At 35.4% G+C, this 12,045-nt stretch overlaps 1 protein-coding gene across 11 annotated transcripts in view; it reads right to left on the bottom strand.

The window, feature by feature from the left end:
• The window catches only part of CDC42BPA (CDC42 binding protein kinase alpha), a 233,565-nt gene that overhangs the window by 148,342 nt on the left and 73,178 nt on the right, over positions 1-12,045 (bottom strand). The window lies entirely within an intron of this gene.

Genomic DNA, 12,045 nt, shown 5'->3' with positions numbered 1-12,045 from the left:
TCATCAGTGGACCTCCTACGACCCTGACTCTCCCAGCCCAGCTGTGTCTCATATTCCCCTTTGCCCATGATCTTAGCCCCTACTCTTCTAGATAAATCCCACTGGCCAACCGCCAGCGGCTAAACAGCAAGAATAACTGCCTTCTCTTCTGAGAACCACCTTTGACACTACAGGCACACCTGGGAGATATTGCAGGTGTGTCCCCAGACCACTGCAATAAAGCAGATTTCGTAATAAAGCAAGTCACGTGAATTTCTTTGTTTCCAAGTGCATGTAAAAGTTATGCTTGCACTATACTGTAGTCTACTTGAGTATGCAATAGCATTATGTCTAAAAAAGCAATGTACATAGCTGAATTTTAAAAATACTTTATTGCTAAAAAATGCTAACCATCACCTAAAGTACAAGGGGGCCACAAACTTTCAATGTGTAAAGAGCACAATATCTCCTATGTGCAATAAAGCGGAGAGCAGTAAAACAAGGTGTCTATCCCTGTATTCACCTGACCTGTCTTGCTAAAGCTCTATAAAAACAGCCTTTCTTTCCTAAGACAATGTCTAAGTCAGCCTGGGCTGCCATGACAAATACCATAAACTGGGTGTCTTAAACAACAGAAATTTATTTCCTCAAAGTTCTGGGATGTCCAAGATCAAGGTTGAGCAGGGTTTGGTTTGTATTTAGGGCTATTTCCTTGGTTTGCAGATGACTGTGCTCTAGGTGTGTTCTCATATGGCCTTTCCTTGGTATGCAAACCCAGAGAGAGAGCGCAAGCTCTCTCTTTTATAAGGGCACTAATCCCATCATGAGGAAACTATCCTCATGACATCATCTAACCCTACTTCCTAAAGGCACACTGGGGATTAAGAGCTTCAACAGATGAATTTGAAGTGGATACATACCATCAGTCTGTAACAAGCAGAATATTCCTTGAAGCCGTCTCATGCCCTAGCACTCTGAATAAAGGCTTATGCTTAGCACTTATTTGATTTTCTTCTACAGCTTCTATTAATTTGTTAATCAACTAATAATTGAATACTCACTATATACCATAGATTCTACTTGGTGCTAGGGTTATCAAATACATATCTGAGATTAACCAAGGCATTTCTACTGCTTAAGTTGAATAATGAGAAACTTTTCCCACTCCACAGGGGGTAAAAAAGTAAGTTAATGGGGAAAATTTATCAAATTAAAAATACCATATAATTATTTATATGAGAAATAACTAACAGATAATCATAAATAGTTCAACAGATTTTTCTTTTTAATAAATATATGAGGATATTGAGATTTTATATTGTGTATATACAATACAGTCAACACAGTCATATTTATTAACAATATAATGGTTCTTCCTTTACATAATGGAATAAGATATATCAACATTTCATGGTATTCCACAAAGTTCATTTAACATCTTCCAGAACTCTGCTTTGGTTTTAGATACCATGAAGCAAGAGTGAGACCATTTGAACCAAGTATCAGTATGTTCCATTTCATAATGAAATCAGCCACCAACTTGCAGCCACTGCTTGTCCTTTCTTGGATTCTTCTGAAGTTTCATTACATAATTCTCAAATAGATGGCACTACCATATCAATATGTAATTACTTCACAATGTATTTATATACTGTTACATTATCTAGGCCCTTCTGTCTTCATTGGAATCTACTTGTTTCAAAATTTACACTCAGGGGGAGGGTATAGCTCAGTGGTAGAGTGCCTGCTTAGCATGCACAAGGTCCTGGGTTCAACCCCCAGTACCACCACTAAAAAAAATAAATAAATAAAAACCTAACCCCCACCCCAAAATTATACTTATTCACTTTTTTGATAAATGTAATATCACATTGCAAAAATTAACACATCTCTTGAAACAAATAGTTAAAGTAAATAATCAATAATGATAGTCGCAGATATTTTTGGATCAGCAAATGAAAACAACTAACTGCTGAATACTATAGAGATGCTCAAAATGAAAAGAATAATAACAAAATGAAAGAAAAGCAGAGGCACGTGGCTACTGAAGCCTGGTGTACTTGTGTTTTACCACATGAAGTAAATTTCAAGGCAACAACAACAACAATAAAAGGCCTCCTCAGTGATAAGGATTTCTAAATCATGACTAAAAGAAAATTATTTTACCAGTAATATATAACAAGTATAAATCTGTATATTTTTCACTTTCCTGGGGAAAGAGGAAGTGAAGGAAGATGCTGATATCACTGTGTAATTCCTCCCTCCTCACCTTCCCTCGCCATCAGATGCAAAGTCCCAGAACCAGGGCTGCAACTATAGGTGTTGGAAGTAAGGATAATTCCTAAGAAAGAAATTCTAGCCTTTAAGCCTTAATGTCAGAATCCCTAAGGTCCTGACAGGGTGAGTTATGGCTTCATCCCATCTGGTAAAACCAAAGTTGGCAGGGAATATTGCTGCATTGCCTGGTGGTTGAGATAGCCCACTACTTCTGTACTTATGCAACCCTATACTGCATCAATGCATGGAGATGGAGGCACTTGCTAGACTAGTAATGCTGCTGGCAATCTGGACCAGCATAGTGGTCAAACGTAACATTTTTTCCAAAGGAGGCAAAGTTTGGGAAAAATAATAGCTAAGGGTAAAAGAATAAATAAGTCGGGTATGCCACAAGGGAAATCCAGTATTACACTGATGCTCTGTGAGAGGCTCAGAGTAAGAGATGATATTATCTCCTAACTCAGTTACACCAGATTTCTGAAAGGGTGAAGCCATATGTTGCTGAGACCACTCCTGCTTTTGGAAACTGGCACAGTCAAAAGGGAAGACTGCAAACCTGAGTGGCATCGCGCTGGGAGACAATTTAGTCATATGACATGATGATGGACTAGACAGTTGATGACTCAGTGGGACACTGGTAATATGCCAGCATCTTTTGACTCTGCCCTACTGCCATATGGTATTAACACTGGTCTTGCTGGTAAGATTCAACCACATTATGTAAGCAGGTCTTAGGATAATACTGATACTAATAATTAAATGTATTGGGAGACTTAGTTAAAGCCTCCTCAGGATCTAAAAAAATGATCAGCCAGAGGAAGAACTAGGTTTAGTTAACCATTAGTTTCTATGCTAAAATCATACAGCACAAATAACAACAAGTAATTAAATTAGTACAAAAATATGAAACTGTTTGTAATGGCCATATGAGTCAGTGGTTTCCTTAAATCTATCCCTACCCCACACTGGGCTCCTCCAAATGACAAACATATTCACACTGATTCTATTGCTGTGTCCATCATATAAATGCTATACTAAATGTAAATGCCCAAACAAATATGATCATTTTGCTGTAAAAGAGCCTTGGCTAGAGGCCAGGAAGTAGCCTGTATAGTGAAGAATGAATCTTACCCAAAGAAAGGTCTGGCTTTTGCTGCAGCTACTGGGAGGTGATCTCTAGACTCCTAAAATATAACACCTGATAGTATCTTTGTCTGGGGCCTCTGGCCACCAGGCAGACTAACAAGGTAATTTATGAAGGATGTAATTTATTTGGGCCTCAGTTTTACCTCCAAAAGGAACTGGAAACTACAGGCATCATCCCAACTTCAGGGAAGGGCTAGAGACTAAAAGTCAGTCATGTAGGCAATACGTGACTGAGCAACCCCGAAACTCTGGAAACCAAATGCCTCACCTGTACTGTCATGCATGGATGCCGGGAAAGTAATACTGCCCTAATTCCACAAGGAGAAGAGGACAGAAGTTCTGTGTTTGGTACTTCTCCTGAAACCTGACCAGTGCACTTCTTCTCCTAGCTGATATTAATCTGCACCCTTTCCATGTAATAAACTGTAACCATAAGTAGACTAGCTTTCAGTGAGTTCTGGGAGTTCCTCTCACAAACTATTAAAACTGAAGGTGGTTTTGGGAATCCCCCCAAATCTGTAATCGGTGCTAGAAGTAAGGGTGGTCTTTTGAAACTGTTCCCTCTAACTCTGAAGTTGGCCCAAATTCCTTATAGTTACTGAAATAACAAATACACTGTAATATAATGACTATCTTTATATAAAATGACCCCTATAATAGTGCACATCCCAATTTTGCCTATAGCTCTAGTTTGACAATTTTTAACTACAACATTATCTATTCTTTAGTGATTTCAGGATATTATACAAATAATTCCTCCATTAGCAATATCAAAAATTCCCGTTTTGAAAAGTGACTCAGGCCTGTGGGGCACTGAAGGGAGTTTTATACTAGCCTCAAGCTTCAAAGTATTTCTATCTCATCGTAAAAGTGTGATGTTTTACATATACCCAGAGGATAACTGACAAATCATACCACAAATCCACGCTGAAAGAGATGAAATCCGCCTGAAGCCCTGGTGGAGGCCCAGCACATACCTACCCTTCATAACATGATTATGGGGTAAGGGATGAAAAACTCTTTAGGAACTGAATTCTGTGTTATTTCCCTCAACAAATTCTATTAAATAAGTTTGACCCATTTCTTACAATACATCAGTATACTTTACTCTGGAGTTAATGGTATTATATAAAACATTATTAACATTAAGTAGATGAGGTTAATAAAACTTGTAATCATAAATCAAATATGGAACAAATTCCATAAGGAAAAAATAGGGTTATGAAGAAATCCATAATAATTTTTTGTCTTTTATTTTTGGACTAGAGTAAGAAAAGATTACTTTAAAAAATACTTTTCATCCTAAGAATTTGTTTAAGATGGTACTTAATGTTTAAAACAAACACAGGAAAGCGCACACACTCCATTAAGTTCCATAAAACCAGCTTAATCTGCCTTCAGAGACAGACTCGATCCAACAAAAAGCTAGTGTGCCTGAGCCCTTAGGATCCTTGTCTCGTCTGAAATGTGGACATTTTTACATGAATAAACTATACCAAGTAAAGATAAGCATGAAAATTATGAAAATATAACTTGACCACTTCTGCTCATTAGTTGCTTTTTCCTGGTTTAGGTTCCTCACTTTTAAATATAAGTTCTATCTTACGATTCTTTACTTATGTGCTTTGCCATTGTTTTATTGTATGCATTCTTATTTTAAACTACCTAAATCTATGGAATGAGGTGAGACAGAAAGGAATAAATAAATGACTAGATAAATAACTTCACTAAGAGGGAATACTATCCAGTGGGCACTGCACAATGACTGATACAACTCTTTTTCAAGCTTATGTACGGTCTAATTGTCAGATGCAATAGTAACTACTCCCAAAATATGAATGGACAAAGGGAATGCTATGTTGCAACAATCTATTAACCTAAAGAAGACCCTGAAATAGCCACAGAGTTCCAGGTCTAGATGAAGAAAACCTCCAGAGATACGTAATAAAGAATATCTACCAAACACAACAGAGGAAAATGTCATACTCTATGCCACTAGAAGCTTAAAATCTAGTGAAGAAAATAGGGCAAATATAAAAATAAATAAGTAATTTGATAATGAACAGTGTTCCACACTTTAACATAGCATATAACAAATTATAAAGTGATCATTCATCACATGTATTGTTTATATTAGTTCGTGTGTGTGTTTAAGTTCATCTGCACCATGCTCAGGGATGTGATGTGCCTTGGAGTGACTCTATATGCCATTGTGTTGAGCATTCAGTGGACTCTTTAAATATGAAAATTAATGTCTTTCATCTCTATAAAATTTTATTTCATTGATAATTTCATTCCTTTCACTTGACATTTTCCTACCATCTTATTCTGGAACACTTACTGTTTAGATGTTTTGCCCTCTAAATGATACCTAAAATATCTCCACTTCACTAGTATCACAGGTCTTCGACTTTTTCTCCTATTTCTTAGAGTATTTATTCAACATTACCTTCAAACTTCTGAGTTTTTAAAATCTACTATCATAGTTCTAATTTCAAAAGCCTTTTTTATTTCCGGGGTATCCCTTTTTTAGAGCACAATGTTTTTCATAAATGCCACACATTCTCTTATCTTAATGATCTTTTAGGGGGCAGAGATTTTCTTTTCCTTAAGTTATATTTCCCCAAGTTTCTTTTCTTCACTTGGTTTTGTTTTTGTTTTTTGTTTTTTGTTTTTTTGGTTTTGGTTTTGGACATTACTGTTAAAGGTTTTCCACAAATGCCCATTCACTTTTAATAGCAGGGTGCTAAAAAGCTGATGGGATGCTCTGTATGGCTGGGTAATTTGGCTAGCTGTTTCACTGGTAGAATATTCCAACTTTAGAACTGTAGATTTTTTCACTTGGTCTGTTTAGAATCCCTCAGAAAAGAATTTTATAATCACCTGTCTGAGAGCAAAGCCTGGCTATTACCTTGCAGCCAAATGGGAAAAAGAGGGCTAAGAAATGGTCTTAATATTCAGTACACAGTATTAATTTCTCTGGTGAACCTCCATTTTCTGCTTTCATAAATATATCCTCAACTGAGTCCTTAAAGGGTCCAGAGATCCTTTGTTTTACCCACTCCAGAGAAGACACCACCAGTTTTCTAACACAGAAAGAGAGGAGCAGTTGTCCAGCTGCCCACAGGCAATCTGGATGTCTAAAGGCTACTTATACTTTCAACCAATATTCTTAATTCAGGCTCACATTCTTGTCCACTTCCAAAAGTGCTTGGTTTAAAAAAAAAAAAACAAAAAACAAAAAACCTAAGTCTTTAGAGAAATTTGCAACATAGACCTGTGTCAAACAAACTAGGTTTTAAAAGTATCATTATAAAGTAATGAATTTAATCAAGTTTGATGGATTTCCATTTATTTCAATTATTATCTCTGTTAAATTTCAAAGTTTCCTATCTTCGGCCAGAGGTAGCCTTTTCAATTTGGCTCCTGAGTCCTTCAGACAAAACCCTAAAAGCCTTTGAAAGCTTAGCTGCTATTTGACATGACAAGATGTACAGGCTCATCTTGTACACTTCCTATCTAGATGTTGAATCAGCCATTTCTCCAAGAAGCCTATTTTTACCCCACTGGGAACCGGCAGTTGAGGATCATAATCTCAGTAGGTCTGCTCATTGCCCCTGTGTTGGTCATTGTTTCTAATCTTTTCACTGCACAGAGCTATATACACATATATGTGTGTAAGAGTGTGTTTGTGTGTATATGTAAAGATAAAATACCTCAGAAGTTCATATTAACACTTCCAATTCAAATTCAGAACCATAGGTTTTTAATTATCCTCTTCTATATCACTATCTCCTTTCTTTTATACCAAGAAGCCAGATTCTTAAGGACACAGGAGATGACAGAATTAGAATACTCCATAATTACTCATTTGTTTTATTTCACATTATATATACAACATTCTGAAAACAACAATACTTATACTAGCACCGATAATTTAATTACTGAAAACTGAAAAAAATGTGCATCAATTCACTCAATTACTAACACCTACTTTTATAGTTGTACTACTGTTATGTTCATTATCAGAGCATACAGCCATGAATACTGTGCCCTCTCCCTTTTACCTATTTTCTGTTTTAGTTCTACAACTATTTAATGAGCAACATCAGTCCTTAAGGTGATGTCTCGTTTACTTGCCATCTATTATCTCTCTCTTTGGGTGAAATGTCTGTTCTTGTTTTTTGCCCATTTTATAATTAATTGGTCTGTTCAAGGCTTTTAAATTTAGTTTTCAGAGTTCTTTACATATTCTACATATAAGACTCTTGCAAACATTTTCTCCTAATCTGCAGCTTGCCTTTTTATCCTTTTACCAGGATCTTATGGAGAATACAGATTATTAATTTTGGTGATGTCCACTTCATTAATTTTTGTTTTGGGGATAATATTTTTGGCATCATATCATATACTTTTAAGATGTACATTTAAATCAATGATCCATTTTAAATTATTTTTTGTATTTGTGTGAGGTTTAAGGAAGTTTATTTTTTGCCTATTATTCTAGTATCATTCGTTGAAAACTGTTTCCTCCATTGAATTGTTTTTGCAATCTTGTCAAAATCAGTCGGAAGTTATTTGTGTTAATCTCTGTCTAGGTTCTTTATTCTGTCTGGTGATCTATGCATTTATTCCTCAATAATTACCAAAGTGCCTTGCTCAAGGTAGCAATGTAGTAAGTCTTAATATCAGGTAGAGTGATTCTTCCCACTTTATTCTCTTTTTTTCAAAATCATTTTTGCTACTTTAGTTTTGTTGCTGTTCCATATAAACTTTAGAATAAGCTTGTTTTTAATCTAAAAAAAAAATCCTCACTACTCTAAACAAAAAAACCCTACATGGAAAAAAAAACCTATATGACTGTCATAAGTAGAGAAAATGAAATAACATTATTAATATGTAGCTAGATACAGTTATTTTGAAACAAGCCAGTAGCCTGAAGCCTGATCACTATTGCAGAAGCTGGCAGGAGTTAGAGTTGTTAAGGGTGATTAGCACACCACTACTACTCTCACTTGGGACTAAAAAAATAATCTTGTTGAGATTTTAACAAGGATCACATTAAACCTATGGATCAATTTGGGGAGAACTGACATCTTTAACGTTAACAAATCCATCAGCCACTCATTAATTCTAATTCCACCAAAGATTATTCACCAGTATAATCTTGTTGAGATTTTAACAAGGATCACATTAAACCTATGGATCAATTTGGGGAGAACTGACATCTTTAACGTTAACAAATCCATCAGCCACTCATTAATTCTAATTCCACCAAAGATTATTCACCAGTATTAGCTGCTCTACTAATACCATGTTTCTTCTTTCCTCAATCCCACTGCATCCTTTCCCTGCCTCTTTTAAAAGGGAAGAAGCTACCAAGGTATTTCTCAGTAGAAAATAATAGAACTAAACCTTTTGAGTGTTTATACTACCACTACATTCTTGAGTTTCTCAACATAATAACAAGGAAATGGTCTGCATATCAGCAGCTAGTCACTAACACTTCAATAAGCAGCATCTCTTCATCATCACACGAGGACTTTTTTTTATAGACAAAGTTCCAAACTGCCTTAATCTCAATGATAAAGCATGTTGGGAAATTTAAATTTAAAAAGCTTATGGAGAAGCAAGCAGGGTATATAAGTCTTCTAACACCACTAGTTTAATGCTTTTTCACTACACAATATTACTAGAAAACAGTTTATTAGATGAGTTTGTAAATCAATTTGACAGCTATCCAAAATCGATTTTTATTCCTATTTCTGCATCTCTGAACATTCGTATCTCTTTCATCTTATATCCACTTATCTCCTTTGAAAATAGGTATATAATGCTTCATATTGTTTTTTATAAATGTATTCCTAGAAATTTCAAAGGAAGTTGTAAATGTTATTGATTGAAATACCAAAGCACGCTGAACACATGAAGTTGTGCACATAGGACTGGATTATTCCTATTATCTGCTACTTCTCATTTGTCTCCTGATAAAACCATGCACAACTGAAGACAAACTTCTCATATGAAAATTTCTGTACTGTTAGTAAAGGACCAATAATGTATTTTGTAAGTCTGGAAAAAAGTTTGTTTTAAAAGAAGACAAGGGAAAAATAAGTATTTCCTTCCTTAAATACATCCAGTCTCCATTATTCCCTTTTTATATTCTCTAATTTCCTATCCTCAAAGTTCTAATTACAAAACATTCTGAAATCTGACAAAACATGAAAACTTTATGACATGAATTTTACCATAAAACCAACTTACTTAACACACTGTTTTAATCAACTACTTCGATACCTAAAATTAAGGACGAAATCTTCCACAATAAGTACCAAAATCTGTCTTTACGAATTTATCTCTTACTGAACTCTCTTCTCTCACCAAACTAGTCTACTATTTTCCAGAACTGCCATTTGCTTGTCTATATGCTTTTCTCTTACCATTCCCTTATCTCTAGAATGTCTTCCTCTTTGCCTACAGGTAGCCCTCTTATTCTTTAAAGCCCCACCAGGAAAGCATTCTTTTATGAGCAATATCTTATGCAAAGTCCATAAATTCTGGCATCATCCTGACTTAGATTTTAACCTAGGTTATGTTACTTACAGTCTCATGTCTCTGGGGCTGGGTTTCCTCATACAAAATAGAGCAACATTCATTTTAGATGACATCTACATCATAGAATTACTGTTAGATTTAGAATAATGTAGGTAAAGTCCATAGCACACAGTAAGAGTTAACCATTAGAAATGACCATAATTAAGCTTACTACTCATTTTTCTGGAGCTCATTGTAATTTGCTTGTATATTCATTTAGTAACTCACAATCTGAACTCATTCCGTCTCACACTTTTACCCTAAATCATTATTTAACTAGCATTAATTTTTATTTATGTCTTGTGTTTTGTGTCTCCAAACAGACTGGAAGCTTCTTTAAAGTCAGGACTATATGCTATACTATACTATATTAAAATTTCACACAGTTTAGCACAGTGCTGTTTACAAAAGAGGACTCAATAAATATTTCCTCAGTAAGACATTTGCTGAAAACAGTTTATCCAGAACATGGGAATCACCTTTCAAGAAGTGCACTGATACATCAGAACATGTCCACCAAAGGGCAAAGGGAAAGACAAGGAGAGGACACATAGGCGTGGTCACAGGTTAAGACTCTGTGTGTGTGTGTGTGTGTGTGTGTGTGTGTGTGTGTGTGTGTGTAGGTACGCAAACGTGAGACAGCAGGAGAGAGAATATTTATGTAAATTCTGATAGCAGAGAAACTATGAATGTTCAAACGTTTAACCTAAAGTGGTGACTTTAGAAGACATAATTACTGTAAGATCAGATTATAATATGTGGCCCTGAAAGCAAAACTAGGACCAATGATTAGCAGAAAAAGAAATTCAGCTTAACATAAAGTAAAACTCTGTAACAGTGAAGCTGTCCAACAATGGAATAAACAGGATTCATTTAACATTAAGTACCTTATGAAATTAGAGGTACTTAAGCAGCGCTCAGGGTTGAAATGGATTTGAATCCACATGTCAATATCAGAAAGAGAGTTGTTACTCAGAAGCTGTACTGAGAAGAATTTTAAGACTGCATACATAGTCAGTGGGAAAGAGTCCTGTGATCAGTTAAGAGTATTTGTCACAAGCCTGGCAAAAGGGAGGATAACACAAAAACCTTGTATTTACTATCTCCAATCTAGAATTACTTTCAGACGTAATCATTCCTAGTCAAGAATTTACATGTGAACTGAATAAAGTTTCTCTAAACACCATGAGTCTAAGACTAACATTCTTAAAATGTTCAGTGAAATGGTATTTTTAAAGTATTTTTAAATGACAGTCCTCAGCTAGGAGCTTTGGTTACCACTTAAGCGACAAAGAAGCATTTGGTTTCTCATCGTATAATTCACTTTCAAACCACTCTACCATCTTAAAAACTGCATTGTGCTTTTACAATTTGCAAAGTATGTTCATGTTTTTATTTTCAATAAAACTTGTGACTATCAGATATCAACAGAGAAAAGCATATAAATAGGCAAAAGTCAAAACTGAAATCCAATATAACACAAAAAATTTAAGCAAAGGATTCTTCTTTTAATAATATCCTAAAACTTCATTACTAATTAAACCAATCAACATAAGAGACTGACATCTTTAAAAAACAAACACTGAAACAGAAAATTTTCTTCCTCCCACATTCCTCTTGTTCACAGAGATTACTCTCTTCACCCACAACTTGTTGTCTTACAGCCAAAGTTATCAATAGTGAGGTCACCAGACCAGTCGCAGCATCAGCAGCATCACCTGGGAAAGTCTGAGAGATGCCAATTCCCCGGACCCATTCAACCAATTAGAAACTCTGGAGTTTTAACAAGCCCTCCACATAATTCCAATTCCAGTTTTCAAACCATTGTCTAAGAAAATGGTTCAGTTTCTTTCTAACATGGCAGGATTCCTTTACCCGCTTCTCTTTAGCATCTCTTTACTCTTCACATTTTACACAACCCAAAGATTTTCTCACTTGAATGATTAATTCACCAGTAACTCTGTGAGGATTTCCTATTTTCTTTCTTTTTAAAATGTTAAGACTGCCTTTTAAACCATCCAGTAAGTTTTAACACTTTTTATCACACAT

This window comes from Vicugna pacos, chromosome 23 (genome assembly GCF_048564905.1).
Source record: "Vicugna pacos chromosome 23, VicPac4, whole genome shotgun sequence".
Taxonomy (NCBI): domain Eukaryota; kingdom Metazoa; phylum Chordata; class Mammalia; order Artiodactyla; family Camelidae; genus Vicugna; species Vicugna pacos.
Note: the sequence above shows the minus strand (reverse complement) of the source record. Positions and strands in the feature narration are given on the sequence as shown.